This window comes from Berghia stephanieae, chromosome 2 (genome assembly GCF_034508935.2).
Source record: "Berghia stephanieae isolate SIO BIC M18660-M18661 chromosome 2, UCSD_Bste_1.3, whole genome shotgun sequence".
Classification (NCBI taxonomy): domain Eukaryota; kingdom Metazoa; phylum Mollusca; class Gastropoda; order Nudibranchia; family Aeolidiidae; genus Berghia; species Berghia stephanieae.
The window spans coordinates 62,555,870-62,573,560 of NC_088361.1; positions in this window are offsets into that span (position 1 = coordinate 62,555,870).

The following is a 17,691-nucleotide window of genomic DNA, read 5'->3' on the forward strand; positions in this document are numbered from 1 at the left end:
AATAAATGCGAAGAGGTCTTTGTCCGATGTTCGTTAGTGCATTAATGACGGGCGGTGGCACAGACCGAAGAGAGGCTGTCTGTGGGCGGCGGCACCTGTTGTTCAATACTGACCAATAACACCAGGTTATTGGTCAGTGCTGACCCCCAGGCGCTGGCGCCTGTTTGTCAGCACTGACACGCAGGTACTAGCGTCTGGGGGTCAGTACTGACCAATAGCCCTAGCCATAATAATTATGCTTGGAATAATGATAATAACATCACAATAATATATTTAAAACATCAAATATCATCCTCCACTCGACTCAATCGTGAACGAGGCTGGGACTGGGATATTATCAAAGTCATGCCAGACCGAGAGTGCTACTTTTCCTCACACAGAAAACGTCAGTCTAAATTTTGAGGAGATACTTTTACTCTATACATCGATCAATTAAAAATCACCCCCCCCCCCCTGCCCCACCTTATTAAATTTTATTAAATCTGAAACGTTTTAATGAAGTCACTGGTTTAATCATTTTTGGCAAGTTAATCTAGCATTATGAATTAATGTTTCTGATCAAAATGGCAACAGGCATTTGCTCAGGGACCGGCAGTACTGAACACTGCATGCCTCCTAGACATTTCACTGACCTTGAAGCAGTTACTTTTTTTTCGAATTGGTCTCTATATATAAATTATTTAAAACGCTTTGACGATATAAATAAAAACTGTCGATGCTCTCTACATTTATATTTTCTTTTTTCCTCAAAATAAAATGTGATGGACATTAATGAAACAATGTGTTTTTCTTACAATGGTTGTTTTACTTGTTATTAAATATTTATTATTGTCTTTTTTTTTATACAAATAAACCACGTTTTGGTAAAACAAATGCCCTCCGCGTTTGCGTTTATTACAAAATTCTAAACATATTACTGAGGTAAAAATGAAATTTTACGAAATGGTGAGATTGCATTACACTGTAATTTTTTTGTTTGTTGAAAAAGCGTAGCTGGTAAGTCCCCGTCCTGTCCTGTTCGGTGATCCTTTCAATTGAAACTTATTGATATAGTGCCCATTTTGTGAGCATCAATCATTTTTCAAAAAATGATTTAATCTACAACTTTTGGGATTTATAGATTCAAAGTATTTATTCGTTAAAATTATAAAATGTGTGTACAAAATACAGTATCAGACAAAGCAGAGAGTGAAAGAATACAAGAGAAATAAAAAGAATCCACACAAGAAAACAAGCATGTCGAGGCAGGCGGATTTTATAGAATGACTTTTTCTTCTATTTTTGTCTCTGCTTTGTCTGGTACTGTTTGATACACACTTTTCATCATTTATTTATACTTAAAAGACCTTGAAGCGTCAATCAATCTTGCTGAAAACGAATTGGTCATCTATAAGATTGGATAAAGTGATATATTAAGTAATAAAAGTGCAAATGTCTAAAAATTCCAGAAGAGAGTTCTTTTAGCTAAACGAAAACAACTTTAAATTATGACATATGAACCATATTTTATTAGAAATACTGGATTGTGTAAAATTATTTCTCAGTGTCCGTGCTGACTTGAACGAAAAATTGTGATAAATTGGAAAGAGAATCCCAGTTTAATGAGCTTTTATATATTGCAATATCCACTAAACGTGCTCAAAGCGCTTTACAAGGGATCCGTGGCTAACAGCAACACTTAACATGGCGGACGAGACATGACGCTGTTAGGCGATATAACATTTTTTTTCGGACAGAGACAACCCTGTTGCCAGGTACTCATTTTACGCGAGTGTCAGACCAGAAGACCACATAGTCGCACGAATGAAGTGCATGGTATTAATTTGAATTATGCCTTTATATTATGTAAACGTGTAGGTATATAAAGTCTGAAATGTTTTGTCTTTTTTGTGACAGTGCTACCTGTAGACCGAAGGGCTAGAGCTCAGGTGGTCGCTGGTTCGGATAAGTAAGTAAAGTCTTGTCTCTATCGCATGAGAAAAAAATATACACGTTACTCTTTATGAAAATGTCTATAGGCAAAGATCTGATATGATGATTCACGTTTTCTGCTATCAAGGATTGTCATCATAAATCTGATACCGCACAGAGTAAGTGAGAAAATATTAAGTTATAATTGCTTTTTGTTACGGCCCATTAAAACCGTCTAAATACAGATAGAATATCGATATGTATGGTGCGTGCTTGCAAGTGGTGAAGGCATTCTACTGTGACCCGGGAGGTCCTGGGTTCGAGCTCTACTTCATGTATTTTGTTTTTGTTTTGTTTGATTTTTATTGCATGAAGGCACGATAATTAACCCCAGTATGCTCACATAAACATCTTAGGTGATTCATGTTGACATCAGACATTTGTTCGATGAATTATCTATCAACCTTCATCGAATACTTCGCGAAAGAGCAAGATCTAATAAAAGTTATTGTTGTGTCTATTCATCCACGAAGCTAGTCGACCCTTTAATAAAACTATTGTGCCTGTCTCGTTTGATCGACTTCAAGGGAATAATTATGCCATAAGGATTTGTTTTACTGTGTTTTATTTATTCATTCTCTATCGATTAAGAGTTTAGAACCATATCGATATTTGTGGCATTTTGCGTCATGAAATCGTCAGGAAAATAATTAATTAAGTTTACAGTGATGCTTACAATACAATTAGATATCTATGTATGGTGAGATTTATGTTCAGTATAAAAACTATGACTAATGACCATTTTGTGCAAAGTTTATGAATATAAGGGAAGTATAAAATAAATTATTTGTTATCGACGATGAAAAAAAACTTCTCTTGTCCTCAAGCAATGACTTGTTAGACTTATAATATTCAACTTTTAACACAGGCATTTGAAAGGAGTAAAGGATCGAACATAATAGTCACTGTGAGTCAGGTGTCGATGTTGTTGTATTCTATTATCCATTGATTCTAGAATAGCGGCTCCTTACAGTATCATAGAAATGTTGTTCATTTGAAAGACTTTAAATCCCTCGATAACGCTAGGATCAATTTATTCCTAAAAATGATACAGTATTTATGTACCAAGACAAAACAAATAATACTGCCTTTAATTAAACAAGAAGACATATCGTTACGTGTTCTGTTAATAACCCAGAACCACTCAGAGATCGATAATGAAAAAAAGCTCTCAAATGTCCGTTAACCAGTTAACTGCCGTACTCTGGAAAAAACACGCATTTTAGAATTTGGCCAGAAAACTCGTCTTTCAAACATCGAGCGATTTAAATGACCCTTATCTCTGCAAACACTCTCAAACCAGGGGGACGAGGTCTCAGGTTTGAGAGTTTTTGCCAAGATGAGGGTCATTTAAATCGATCGATGTTTGAAGGACGTGTTTTCTGGCAAAAAATTTTAAAGCGTGTTTTTTTCAGAGTACGGCAGTTAACTGGTTAAAGGTTGACTCGCTTGTACCTTTGAGCGAAAACACAAAACATAATGGTGTAGCTGGAAGTAAAAGTACTTGTACCTGATTGTAATACTCTGGTGTGTTTTGTATGGAGATCAAATACAGGCTTTCGGGGGGGGGGGGGGGGGGGGGGGGGATTAGCTTCGAATTACAATATGGACATTCATGCGCCTATTGAAAGGAAAAGTGAAAGAATGTGAGAATAAATAAAATGTGTATTGGGGCCTTTTTGACGTTTGGAAACAAAAGTCGGTTTGCAACGTTGGTGATGTGAGAGATATGATTTATATTTTATTGCCTTTTCTGTAGATACAATAGTAACCGCTTGTTGCACCTGCAAGTCAGCTTGTTAAAACAAAAGTAAAATAGAGCACTTTGTTGTTTTATTATTGTGTTAATGTATTCGTACAACGATCATGAATGATTCTGTTTCAAGATTGATTTTTATGCAGGATAAAACATTAATGGAGAGGGTAACAATATGTTTTAGAAAACCGGCAATCGCAAGCCCCCGTTTAAAAGGTCTCGTAAATGTAACAAAAGGTGAAAAAAACCTTCGTCAATAGAAAAAACCTCCAATTTAGCAACTCAATCGATCTAGATCAATGGAACGCACAGGTTACAGGTTACTTGTGTCCGGATGTGTTTTATCTTTGTGTTATGGCACCACACACGATGTAGACACGACAAGTTTGTTTGATCCGTTATAAAGGGTGTCCATTTGACTCTAACGTGAAGCTAACAGTTTTCACCATGAGACTATGTTTAACTTGACTAAACGTCTCAAAACAGCATTTTGTCGAGGTGAGCCAATTAATGCTATGCGTTTAGGTAAAATACCGACAACATCCGCCAGCCGTATATCACCTACAAACACACAAATGTATGTGCAACTCTGAACGTTTATAGTCTGATTGATATAAGTTAGTGAGAGCTACTCATTAAAATGACTGTCTAAAAACAATAACAAAGAACTGAGTGACATCAATTTCGTTCCTTCTGTTGGTTAAAGTTCAAATTCACAACTTAGCTTGTTAATGCTATAGATAGAATGCGCTTGGCCAAGGAGTTCACAACATTGCCATCCGGAAGTATAACAGACCAACACACAAACTCTGTGTAACCATGAACTGTTATAGTCTGGTTAATACAGTTTAGTGAGAACAACTCACAAACGCGGATGGCAAAAACAATAACAAAGGCCTGAGTGACGTCATCTGCATACTACCTATGCTATACGTTTATTTTAAAAAAAACCTTATAGATAGTATGCAGATGACGTCACTCAGGCCTTTGTTATTGTTTTTGCCATCCGCGTTTGTGAGTTGTTCTCACTAAACTGTATTAACCAGACTATAAAAGTTCATGGTTACACAGAGTTTGTGTGTTGGTCCGTTATACTTCCGGATGGCAATGTTGTGAACTCCTTGGCCAAGCGCATTCTATCTATAACATCCGCCAACCGGATATAACGTACCAACACAGAAAACTCTGTGTAACCTTAAACATTTATTGTCTGATTGGTACAATTTAGTGAGAACAACTCATAAAACTGGTTCGATAAAAACAATAACAAAGAGCTGAATGACGTCAATTTTGGTCTATCAATAAAATTCAAGTCAAGATAAATGCCTTTTTTTCATAAGAAAATGAGATTTTTTGACTGGAAATCAACATATTATTTCTTTTATTCTATTCATGTAAAACTTTTAACTCAATTTCCTCCACCAAAATCACTTTGACAGAATACCGAATTGATGAGATAGGTCCCCGTAGCGGCAATACTGCCGTACTCTGGAAATACCCATATTTTAAAATTTGGCCAGAAAACTCGTTCTTCAAAGATCGATCGACCCTCATCTTGGAAAAAAAAACAATAAAAAAAACTCTCTAACTTGGGACTATGGGTTTTTCCAGAGTACGGCAGAATAGCTGTTGCTGCTCTCTGGATGAAAAAACGCTATATATCTCTAATTAAAATGATTTCATAACTCTGAGAATCAGAATTCGGAAGAAATTTATTCTCGCCATTATCCAGTTAACTGTCATACTCTGGAAAAACATGTATTTAAAAATTTGGTCAGAAAACTCGTCCCTCAAATTATATCGATCGATTTAAATGATCCTCATCTTGGCAAAAACTCTCAAACCTGGGACATCGCCGAAGTACCAGATTTGAGTTTTTTGCCAAGATAAGGGTCATTTAGAAGTCCCGGGTTAGAGAGTTTTTGCCAAGATGAGGGTCATTTAAATCGATCGATATTTGGAGGACGCGTTTTCTGGCCAAATTTTTAAATACACGTTTTTCGGTAGTACGGTAGTTAACTGGTTAAATGTTCGCCCACATATCTATGCGTGGTCACTAGAAAATGGACAACTAGCTTGCCGCGAAATTGTGTTAAGTAGGCAAGGTGAAAGAGTGAAGAATAACGGCAAATATAAATCCCGTCAAACAATGGGGTAAGGGGTTGGTAGACCTAGGCAAACAAATTGTATGCTGATGGCGTATCGGGTGGAAGAAAACTGCGTTGATAAAGACATGAGCTGTGTGTTTAAAACATGAGCTTGGTTATACAACAAGGGGAGGATAGAAGGCTATTTCTGTCACCAGGGGCGTGGCCATATCGGTTGATTTGGTGCCTGGCATCGCATCAATCTTTTAAAAATGGATTACAGCATTTATAAAACAATAAAACTGAGAAATGGTATATACCACCTCTTACGTATTTCAGTAAGTCATTTCTTTAATTTTTTTTCTTTCTTTTGTATTGACCAATATAGCATGCTTTTAATCATTTTCTTCTGATTCTCGCACCTCCTTAAACTGTCAGCATGCCACGCTACTGTCTGTCACAAGGTAAATAAAAATAATCCTGAAATTTTGGACAATTACTGTTTCGAAACGATTAGACAGATATATAGGTTGCTGTACAGATGAAAAGAAAGCGATGGGTACTTAATGGTTATTTTTCTTAGGCGCATATTGACGCTGGAGGCACCCATTTCCTATTGTAGCGTTCAAGCTTGAATAAATGGATAATTAGATAAGACAGGATCGACAAACAGATACATAAGTAAAAAATAATAAATATATTGATACATAGATAAACAGATAGTTAGAGAAATAAAATATACATAAAAACCCGCAGGAGCGTAATTTTTGTTAATTTCTACAATACTGTTTCACGGTATCGCACTATTCAGAAAGTAGAAAAGGTGTTCACCTGTATTTGCTTTTATAAATTGATAGATCGATCAGTCGATCGATAGATAGACAGACAGACAAACAGATAAATAGATAGATAGATGGATAGATATATTGATAGATAGATAAATAGTGGGATAGATATATGGAAAGAAAGATAGCTAGATAGATAGGTGGATAGATCTATGAATAGATAGATAGATCGATAGATAGATAGATAGTAGATAGATAGACAATTAGATAGATCGGTGGATAGATATATGGATAGATAGACAGATGAATTGGATAGATAGATAACTGGATAGATAGAATGATAGATAAATAAATATAATGTTAGATTAGATAGAACTAGACTGATAGACGAAATAAATATTGTCTGATCAGATAAACATAATTGATAAAAACATCAACCAATAAAGATAATACAGGAACCAAAAGCCAAATCACCATTCACAAGATCTAACCCCTGGTGTTTTCTGCAGTCATACCAATCAAGGCGTCCCTTTTCTGCCGTACTCTGAAAAAAAAACACGCAATGAAATTTTGGCCGGAAAACTCGTCCATCAAATATCGATCAATTAAAATGACCTTCATCTTTTCTAAAACTTTTAAACCTTGGACTTCGCTTAAGTCTCAGGTTTGAGAGTTTTGGACAAGATGAGGGTCATTTTAGTTGATCGATATTTGAAGTACGAGTTTTCTGGCCAAAGTTTTAGATACGCGTTTGTTGGGTTTGTTTTTTTTCTTTCAAAGTAGGGCAGTATTGTGGAGTTAATCTTCATTTCCACTATATTACACTTGATAGCTAATATGGCACATAGCAAGGCTACTTGAGGTACGACTCGAACTTTTCTTTCCATTGTTAAACGAACCTCAAGACTAAAGAACCAAAACACATTAACGAAAGGCTAGGGCTATTGGTCAGTACTGACTCCCAGGCGCTAGCACATGCGGGTCAGTACTGACGAACAGACACCAGTGCCTGGAGGTCAGTACTGACCAATAACCTGGTGTCTATTGGTCAGTATTGAACAACAGGTGCCACCGCCCACAGACAACCTCTCTTCGGTCTGTGCCACCGCCCACCATTGATCAGCACTGACGAACATCGGAACTGTTCGTCAGTGCAAAGACCTCTTCGCACTTATTCGTCACTTCCAAAAGTATACCATTTAAAAAAAAAAAACAATTAAAATTCCAGGCTCTCATGCCGATGGCACACAGTAACACTTGGTCACCTAGATAAGTTTGATTTCTAACGCGTTAGATGCCGTTGGGGCAACGATATGACTCGTTATTTCAAGCCACCGTAAGATTCTATTTTATTTTATGTTGTCCATTCTATTTCTTTGGGTTATTTTGTTTTTATTGTTTTTTTTTTTCCCCGTATATTTTCGTTATAGCTTTATTTAAAGAAAAATAGAGGAAAATGTGTTATAATATTTCCTGTTACGATTCTTTTATAATACTTTGTCCATTCTATTACTACTACTACCACTCACTACTACTACCACTACTGCTACTACTACTACTGCTACTACTACTACTACTACTAACAAGATATGAAGTGAGTAGAAAAGTGCCAGAAGACAATAGAGAATAAAAATTTTTTTCGCGGCGGTGGTGGGGTTTGAACCTGCGACCTTATTGGTACGACAACTCCGCCTGGCAGGTGAGAGCGTGGCTCTACCGTGTGAGTTATCCACGAACACAAAAATATTCGTTTCAAACCCAAAGTCATTTCTAGATCCCTCTCTCACCCACTTCTTGAGATCGCCGATTCGTTCACCACCATCGCGAAGTAATTTTGACCAGCAGTTAAGCTTAATAGCCAATATTCTCATCACAAACATATAACATAGAAACGATTGAGACATTGAGTATGCTCCGGTGTATGGGGTGAATTTTTAATTCAGAAAAGTGAGTGGAGCAGGCACTTATGTTGGTAACAACAAGATATGAAGTGAGTAGAAAAGTGCCAGAAGACAATAGAGAATAAAAAAAATTTTCGCGGCGGTGGTGGGGTTTGAACCTGCGACCTTATTGGTACGACAACTCCGCCTGGCAGGTGAGAGCGTGGCTCTACCGTGTGAGCTATCCACGAACACAAAAATATTCGTTTCAAGCCCAAAGTCATTTCTAGATCCCTCTCTCACCCACTTCTTGAGATCGCCGATTCGTTCACCACCATCGCGAAGTAATTTTGACCAGCAGTTAAGCTTAATAGCCAATATTCTCATCACAAACATATAACATAGAAACGATTGAGACATTGAGTATGCTCCGGTGTATGGGGTGAATTTTTAATTCAGAAAAGTGAGTGGAGCAGGCACTTATGTTGGTAACAACAAGATATGAAGTGAATAGAAAAGTGCCAGAAGACAATAGAGAATAAAAAAAATTTTCACAAAAATTTTTTATTCTCTATTGTCTTCTGGCACTTTTCTACTCACTTCATATCTTGTTGTTACCAACATAAGTGCCTGCTCCACTCACTTTTCTGAATTAAAAATTCACCCCATACACCGGAGCATACTCAATGTCTCAATCGTTTCTATGTTATATGTTTGTGATGAGAATATTGGCTATTAAGCTTAACTGCTGGTCAAAATTACTTCGCGATGGTGGTGAACGAATCGGCGATCTCAAGAAGTGGGTGAGAGAGGGATCTAGAAATGACTTTGGGTTTGAAACGAATATTTTTGTGTTCGTGGATAGCTCACACGGTAGAGCCACGCTCTCACCTGCCAGGCGGAGTTGTCGTACCAATAAGGTCGCAGGTTCAAACCCCACCACCGCCGCGAAAAAAATTTTTATTCTCTATTGTCTTCTGGCACTTTTCTACTCACTTCATATCTTGTTGTTACCAACATAAGTGCCTGCTCCACTCACTTTTCTGAATTAAAAATACTACTACTACTACTACTACTACTACTACTTATATGTCTTTTATCTTCCATTATTTTCTGGAAGGTTCTGTTCCCTGATGCTGACCTTTTCTTATCAATCAGATCACCCCCCTGGGGCACCCTATCCTCTACCCACGCTGACATTTCATTCATACTGCAACCTCAACCACCATTGAGTACAGACGACAAAGTTATTTTTCATTATATTTTATTTGTTTTCCACGTTTATTTGTGTATTGTTGTGTTAATGAAGGGTTTGTACCCGAAACGTCCATTGTCTGTTTTGTTCCCATACGAAGCCTTTCATTTTCACTCTTTCGTTAGTATTTTACGATCACCGGCTTCAGGCAGCCCTTACCGTTTTCTACTTTTCCTGTCTCAGTAAGATGCGAGCAAGCCGAATTTCAAATGACAGGAATGAAGAAAGACGAGACAATGAAAGAGCTTTCACTTTCAGTTCTAGCGCCACGCATCAGTGCAGTGAGCATGCGCGTTGGATGAACCGAAATATAGGGCTTCCAGTTTGGCGTTTCAACACCAAATTTGGTCTTTTTCTCAGGATTGGACAATTTCACTTGTTTAATTAATTGATATATTTATAAAACAAATCTCACGTAAACCGACAAAAAGATTTAGTGAAAACAAGGGCTTCCCTGCGACTAGTATGGGACAGGAAATGCTGATTTATTTGTCGTAGAGCAAGTTATTTTAAAAAATGGCATTTTTCCATAATTTTGGTACCGTCAACGCCCGTGGCCAGATCAGAACTGACCAATTGGCATCAGTACTAGTAATAGTAATAGTATTAGTCAGTACTGACCCTCAGACGCCGGTGCCTGTTCGTCAGTACTGACCCGCAGGTGCCAGCGCCTGGGGGTCAGTACTGACGAATAGCCACTCCGTTAACGAAAATACACGTAAATGTCATTTTTTTTCTGAATGAGAGTAATGGAAAGGGCAAAGCTTAAGTGGTATATTATGATAATAGAACAAAATCAAACTGTGGGGGAAATGCTATATATTTATATACTCGTAGATATGCGGCTATGTGGTCTTGTGGTATAACACTCGCTTTCCAATCGGCGGGTCCTAAGTTCGAGCCTCGCCCGGCGCATAGTTGAGTTCTTGGAAAAGGCTCTTTACTCATATTCTCTCACTGTACTCAGGTGTAAAATGAGTAACTGGCCGTTAACAGCGTTATCACTGTCAGAAAAAAAATATAATCTCGCCTAACAGGCGTCATGTCTCCTTCATGTTACGTGTTGCTATTGGTCAGAGACGCTTTATATTGCGCTAAATAAAAGCTCAAGTTTTTAAAAATATATGAAATGGGGAAATGAATGTTATACATAACGGTTATTACCGAGTTTTAATTCACATCCAGTGTCATGCTTAATCCAAAATCTAAATAACTGTCTTTGACATAACATTTCAAATTTTATTTTAGATTTATTCTCAACACCATTATAACTTTTCTTCATAAATCTCATCCCTCATCTTGTAACATTGATTTATTTAAATAATGCTGTTACTTGCCAGGTCCTTACCTTTCAACTGAATACGATGAGTAAAGACAACAGGACTCAAACTTGGAACCTACCAGTCCTAAAGCGAGTGCCTTACTTCAAGAGCGGCGTGTTTGCTTTGGGAGGGCGAATATATTATTTCAATGGTAAGTGCACAGTGTTTTTAGAAGACACTGACTTTTTTTAAAATGCCCTCGAGAAATTCAACGGTGATCTCTAGTTTTTATCCTCTAGTAACAACCAACCACTCAAGTAATATCCTACATTCGTCACTGTTAGACTATGACGCCACAATACAACTATCTCTATCAATCTGAAGTGAAAAGACTACCCCACTGAGACGGCTATCTGTGTCTACCACTTCAAACCATGTTGACAAGGACGTGAAGATTGTCCAAACGGAAGACAAAGACATGCAATCTACAAGTTGTGAAGCAATCAGAGACAGGAGATGGCTTCATGTTATAATGATGGCTTGCAATAAGTAAAACACTCATCACTTCTACCCGGCAGATCAATTGTACTGAACATAAACTATGTATAAAAGGAACGAAATTGACGTCACTTGGCTCTTTGATATTGTTATTTGACAGCCATCATTAATTCTCACTAATTTATATCAATCAGACTATAAACGTTCAAGGCTACACAAAGTTTTGTCTGTTGGTAAGTTATTTCCTGTTGGCGGATGTTGTAAGTGTTTTACCTAAACGCATAATATCAATAATAGGTAGTGAACATCAATCATCCAACTTAAAATTTAAAAAATTGAGCTTTATATAGCGCAATATCCATTAAATGTGCTCAAAGCGCTTTACAAGGGGTCCCTGGTCAACAGCAACATTTAACATGTAGGACGGGACATGTTAGGCGATATTATAATTTTTCGGACAAAGACAACGCTGTTAACGGTCACGTACTCATCTTGAGAATGTGAGTAAAGAGACTTTTCCAAGGACTCAACTAAAGGCACTAAAATGAAACTTTATGACTTATTGCCAGAGTGGTTCTATAGCAGATATTATCATTATAGATCTCAGCAACATGTATGCAAATTTACATGCTTTCGACCCGAATGTTCATGGTTTTAGCATAATTCCTACGACTGAGACATGTGGGCCTCAAGACATTTCAACGTAAAAGAGTTGTGTTTTGTATTGAAAGCATTAATGAGGATTTGAATAAATAGTGGAGTCAAACAAATTAACAAACTATTTTGCTTTAATCAAAACAGCTTTTTTATATTATCAACATGTTAAACTCTTATCAAGACACACAGTGGACATACTTTTTTAACATGTATTTATTGTGCAATAGTTGCTCTAGTAACGGTGGCCGTATTGGAACATCATCTAAAAATCTAAGAATGAATATCAGTAAATACCAGGCAACTTTTGATAGCCTTTTTTATAATCTCCTCTATTAAAAAACGAGGGCCCTTTGAGCTCTTCAAAATCAATGTGCGGCTATATGGTCTTGTGGTATGACACTCGCTTTCGGATCCGAGGGTTCTGGGTTCGATCCTGGCTCGGCGCAAAGTTGAGTTCTTGGAATAGGCTTTTTACTCACATTCTCTCACCGTACTCTGGTGTAAAATGAGTACCTGGCGGTGAACAGCGTTGTTTATATCAGAAAAAAAAATTGTATTGTCGCCTAACAGGCGTCATGTCTCGGTCTACATATTACGTGCTGCTGTTGGTCAGGGACCCCTTGTAAAGCGCTTTGAGCACGTTTAGTGGATCTTGCGCTATATAAAAGCTCAATTTAATGAACAGGTTGAAGTCAAGACTTCCTCTGACCACTTTGTCCACCCTGCAATGATGAATGAATAGGGTCAGTTAGATCAGAAGAAAAGTTCTATACGATAATATAATATGTATTAGCGCCCTGTCTAAAGTTAGGATGCTTTTGTTACTATTCATTTAACGCTACAGAATTTAGTTAACTCCCTTTCCTTCGCCTCTGAGGGAATACTTTGTGAAACTGCTTATTTTGGAAAGGATCCTCGGATGTGTGTGTGTTTATGTGTAGGAGGAGAGAGAGAGAGAGAGAGAGAGAGAGAGAGAGAGAGAGAGAGAGAGAGAGAGAGAGAGAGAGAGAGAGTTATGGTCACTTTCACCCAAACAGGCAATTTGTTTTATGATCAGATCTAAACAAAATGATAATAATTACTTTTGCAAATATTTTAAAAGCACGTTTAGATTATACACACGTTTTTTTTTGGATATACAACTCTATGACAGAAGTAGGAAATTATTGAAATACGAGTTCAGTATCTCACAATGTTGCAGTCGCCATAGGATCAAGTTGCGATGCTTTTGTAGGAAAATGTTTCTTCGGGTCTAAACTCGTACTGCTCTAGCTTCCTGCAAATTCTCTCTTTGAACTCTTCCAGTTTGTGATTACTTATCAAGATGTTTTGACACGCGCACTGTTTTGTGGAATTACACCATACCATTAAATGACGAAATGTATTTTCAGTTAGCCCATCTTATCAAATTATCTAGTATATAAAGTGTTGCTATTTGTTCTTGGTTGTATATTTCTACATTTTGTGCATTTGCATATGGGTTCAAACGGGGGTCATGGGGACAACATGTTTCGGTGTGTAAAATTTATATATATATATATATATATATATATATATATATATATATATATATATATATATATATATATATATATATACATTGTAGAAATAGATTCTAAACTTTGTGTTTATACATTTTTATGCATGCCACGTCTGTAAACGAATTTCCATTTTTTTTTTGGATGAATATATTATTATTATTATTATTATTATTATTATTATTATTATTATTATTATTATTATTATTATTATTATTATTATTATTATTATTGTTATTATTATTATTATTATTATTATTATTATTATTATTATTATTATTATTATTATTATTATTATTATTATTATTATTATTATTATTGTCAGAATATTGTAAATAATGTTCATGATCTGAGAGGGTGATAATTTTGACTAGCAGACAAGTATAGAAGATAGCTAGGGTTACACCCTTATTCACGAGTGGTATTGACCTTGTACGATACCATGAGATTTAAAGTGTGCATTGATATCCATTATCTCTAATAAGATTACAAAGGATTGACCGAGCTTTATTCTTGAAGAGATTTTTATCAAAGTGGCACAGAAACTATCGGGTTGATTTTAAATCAATATTTTACGTTTAGAATATCTATGTGCGTACTGAAAATTTCTCATGAAAATATCAATGAATTTCTATAATCTCGGATTTTGTTGACTCATTCTTTTTTAAAATAGAATTATGGACTTTACTTGATGCTGGCGGCATGTCAAACGGCTTTCCAAAAAGTTATTTTGTCCGGCGCAACTTTTGTAGAGGTGATATTTTTTTTCCACAAAGCTTTTGAATTAAAAAATAGATAAATATGTACATTTCACAATGTTTTGCTCAAGACACATTTTATACGTTTAACATTCGTATAGTGGGAATCCATTCAATTTTAATTTGTTGTTATTGAGTGTATAACATCTCGATTTTTAAAAAAATGTAATTAAGACAGCAAACATAACTTTTTTTACATTGAAATTAGAACATGTCTTTTTTAACTTTGAGACAGTAGGAAGTAAAATATTCTGAGATATTCGTTTTACAAGAAAATGATGGTACTTTCAAACGACTAACTGGTAGTAATGTAATAGAAATTAATACTATGTGACGGGAGTTAACTATAATCATTCGCAACAGAAATACATTTTTAAAGAAATATTTTTGTTTCATATGATTCTAAATCATACTTGATAAAAAGCAAACTTTTTCTTTATATTCTCGATGTCTTAGTCGGTATCGTTTCTAATCTAATCGAAACAAATTGATTGTGGTCGGTCCCTGCTTGGATGGAACGATCACTATATCTTGTCTGAAATCTGCTTTACTTGAAAAAAACACTTTACATGCATAATCCTAAATTACAACTTACATAGATGCTTATTAACACAGTTTATTTCACACGTTGTATTAAAACATTGTATTGATGCCAGTTTAAACTCGCATCAATACAGGTTTTAATGTATCTCATGAAATTAAAACCATATTAATATGCTATATACAGTGGCAGATATTGTAAATTTCCAAGTACAAACAGGACGCCTGACAGGCAACCTGTTTTGTATGGAATGGAATTATGTTCCCGTGTGAAGGGGGGAGGGTTAATGAAAACTTTATCAAGTGTTCTGAGCATGGTCTGCTGGGCTCTTTCGGTATGTTGTTTGTGTGAATGTATGTGTGTGGGGGTGGGTGGGGGGGGGGGGTGTATGTGTTTGTGTGTGAATGTGCGATAAAACCACATGACGGAATGTTTCTTCAACATAAAAATTCAGTATAATATTCGTTTTATTAGCGAAGAAGTCGATCGGGTTCTATTCATAAACAACTTAACAAATGCTCTTTGATGAGTTAATGTATTCAATACATTTCCAATTATACATGCCACATAACAGGTTCAATCTTCACCACAAATCCCTATGTAATTTGAGCCAATCCAACTATAATAGTATCCACGTTCCTCCAAGACAATAACTGAATGAATAGAGGGAATATTGGAAATACCCCGGGTCAAGCCATATACCCTTTGCTCTGTTTACCATAATATTGTAATGGTTCTTATCAGTGAGGTGGCGTGGTTGTGACGCACCTGATGACCAAGGTGAGCTGCATGCTGGATTCGATTCTCTTTTGCGTCATTTTAAAAAACCCAACTAAATTGTGCTTTTATATAACCTAATGTCCACTATAAGTGCTCAAATCGCTTTACAAGGGGTCCCTGGCCAACAGCAACATTTAATATGTAGGTTGGGACATGACGCCTTTTATGCGATATTAGTTTATTTTTCGGACAGAGACAACGCTGTTAACGGCAAGGTAATCATTTTACACCTAAGTACGGTGAGAGAATGTGAGTAAAAGAGCTTTCTCCAAGGACTCAACTATGCGCCGATCGAGGCTCGAACCCAGGACCTTCCGATCCGAAAGCGAGTGTCATACAACTAGACCACATAGCCTCAAAATTCCAATGTGCTTAGTCAGGAATTTTGTATAGGACGACTGGGTGAAGCAAAATGAAAGAAAAAAAAAACAAAATATCGTTTAGTCGTCCCGTTGGGGAACTTTTTCTGTGGGATCTAATCCTAGGGAAGGCTGAAATAACAGAGTATATTCATAATGTATACGTTATCAAACATTCCAAAGTTGATCAATATAGAGAAGTTTCGTCCTATTGTTAAGGAACACCATTAGGCCAACTCATTTATTCAGCTCACATCTGCTTTACAATACAAACAAACAGACATAAGCATTTATATAGCGCAATATCCACTACATGCTCAAAGCGCCCTACAAGGGGTCCCTGGCCAACAGCAACAATTAACATGCGTGTCAGGCGATATTACATTTTTTTTACCGACAAATACAACTCTGTTAACGCACAGGTACTCATTTTACACATGAGTACGGTGTAGGAATGTGGGTAATGAGTAATGATGCGCCGCCCAAAGTGGATATCGAACCCTGGACCTTCTGGTCCTAAGGCGAGTGTATAGCACAAGACTACACATTTTATTGCGATATTCTGAAAGAAGACTTATTTTAATATATTTAAAAAGTCTTGTGGTTTTGTCTTACAACATTTTATACGGAATAGACCTCGGGCTTAAATTGACTCCTCGTGACAATTCTTTTTACTTGAAATTGTATGTTAATCCGGCAACGTTTGTCACAATCGAGGCGGTCTCAAATTTATAATTCACTCCATACAGGTGATATTATGATTAAGAGTAAAACCTTCAGTCAGGAATAATCGTGAGGGTGAGAGGGCGGTTGGTTAGGGATAATATTGTTGGCAATTGCTTACGCATTGTAATTGTCAAAGACACGAGACTGTGGAACAATGTTTGCAATTCTAGACCAATCTGCCGTTCATTGACGAAAAATCTTTTTCTCATTTTGGTCAGAATATTTTTACCTTATGTATCGATGCATGGGAATTATCTCAAATTGCTCAACAATCTCTAACACGTGCCTTATTTGAGTCGATACTTTTTAACACGATGACGATCTTCTTAATCGTTAGATATAAGTATCACTCCTCTGGCCAAAATGACAAACAGTTGATTTGTCAGTTTAAGGCAGTGTCGGTGTCATACCAGTATTGGGTGTTTTTAGACCACGAAGTCGGGAATTCTACACTAGGGAATGGGTAAGGTTTGGCCGTAACGAGAAATATCTATTTAAAAAAATAAATTTTAGAGACTTGTTCATCAGATTGCTTCAAGAAAATAAACTTGCAAATTTTTGTCTAAGAGCATTCGATCACTTTTTTCTTCCCAAAGTGTATCAACTTGTTTTAAACCAATTGTCAATTAATCTAGTGCTTTATTGCCCTAGGCGATAAATTAAAGGGTATTGAATAAGAAAACAATCTGAAGAGTTTTGAGTGTTATGGACAACCAGATAGAGGAATAGGTAAACGTACAATCTGTTTTTTTTTTTAAATACGGTTGGGGGTTAAAATTGTTCGGCACAGCCTATGTAAGGCCTACGTTTTTGCCGACGAACACAGAATTACTGGCAA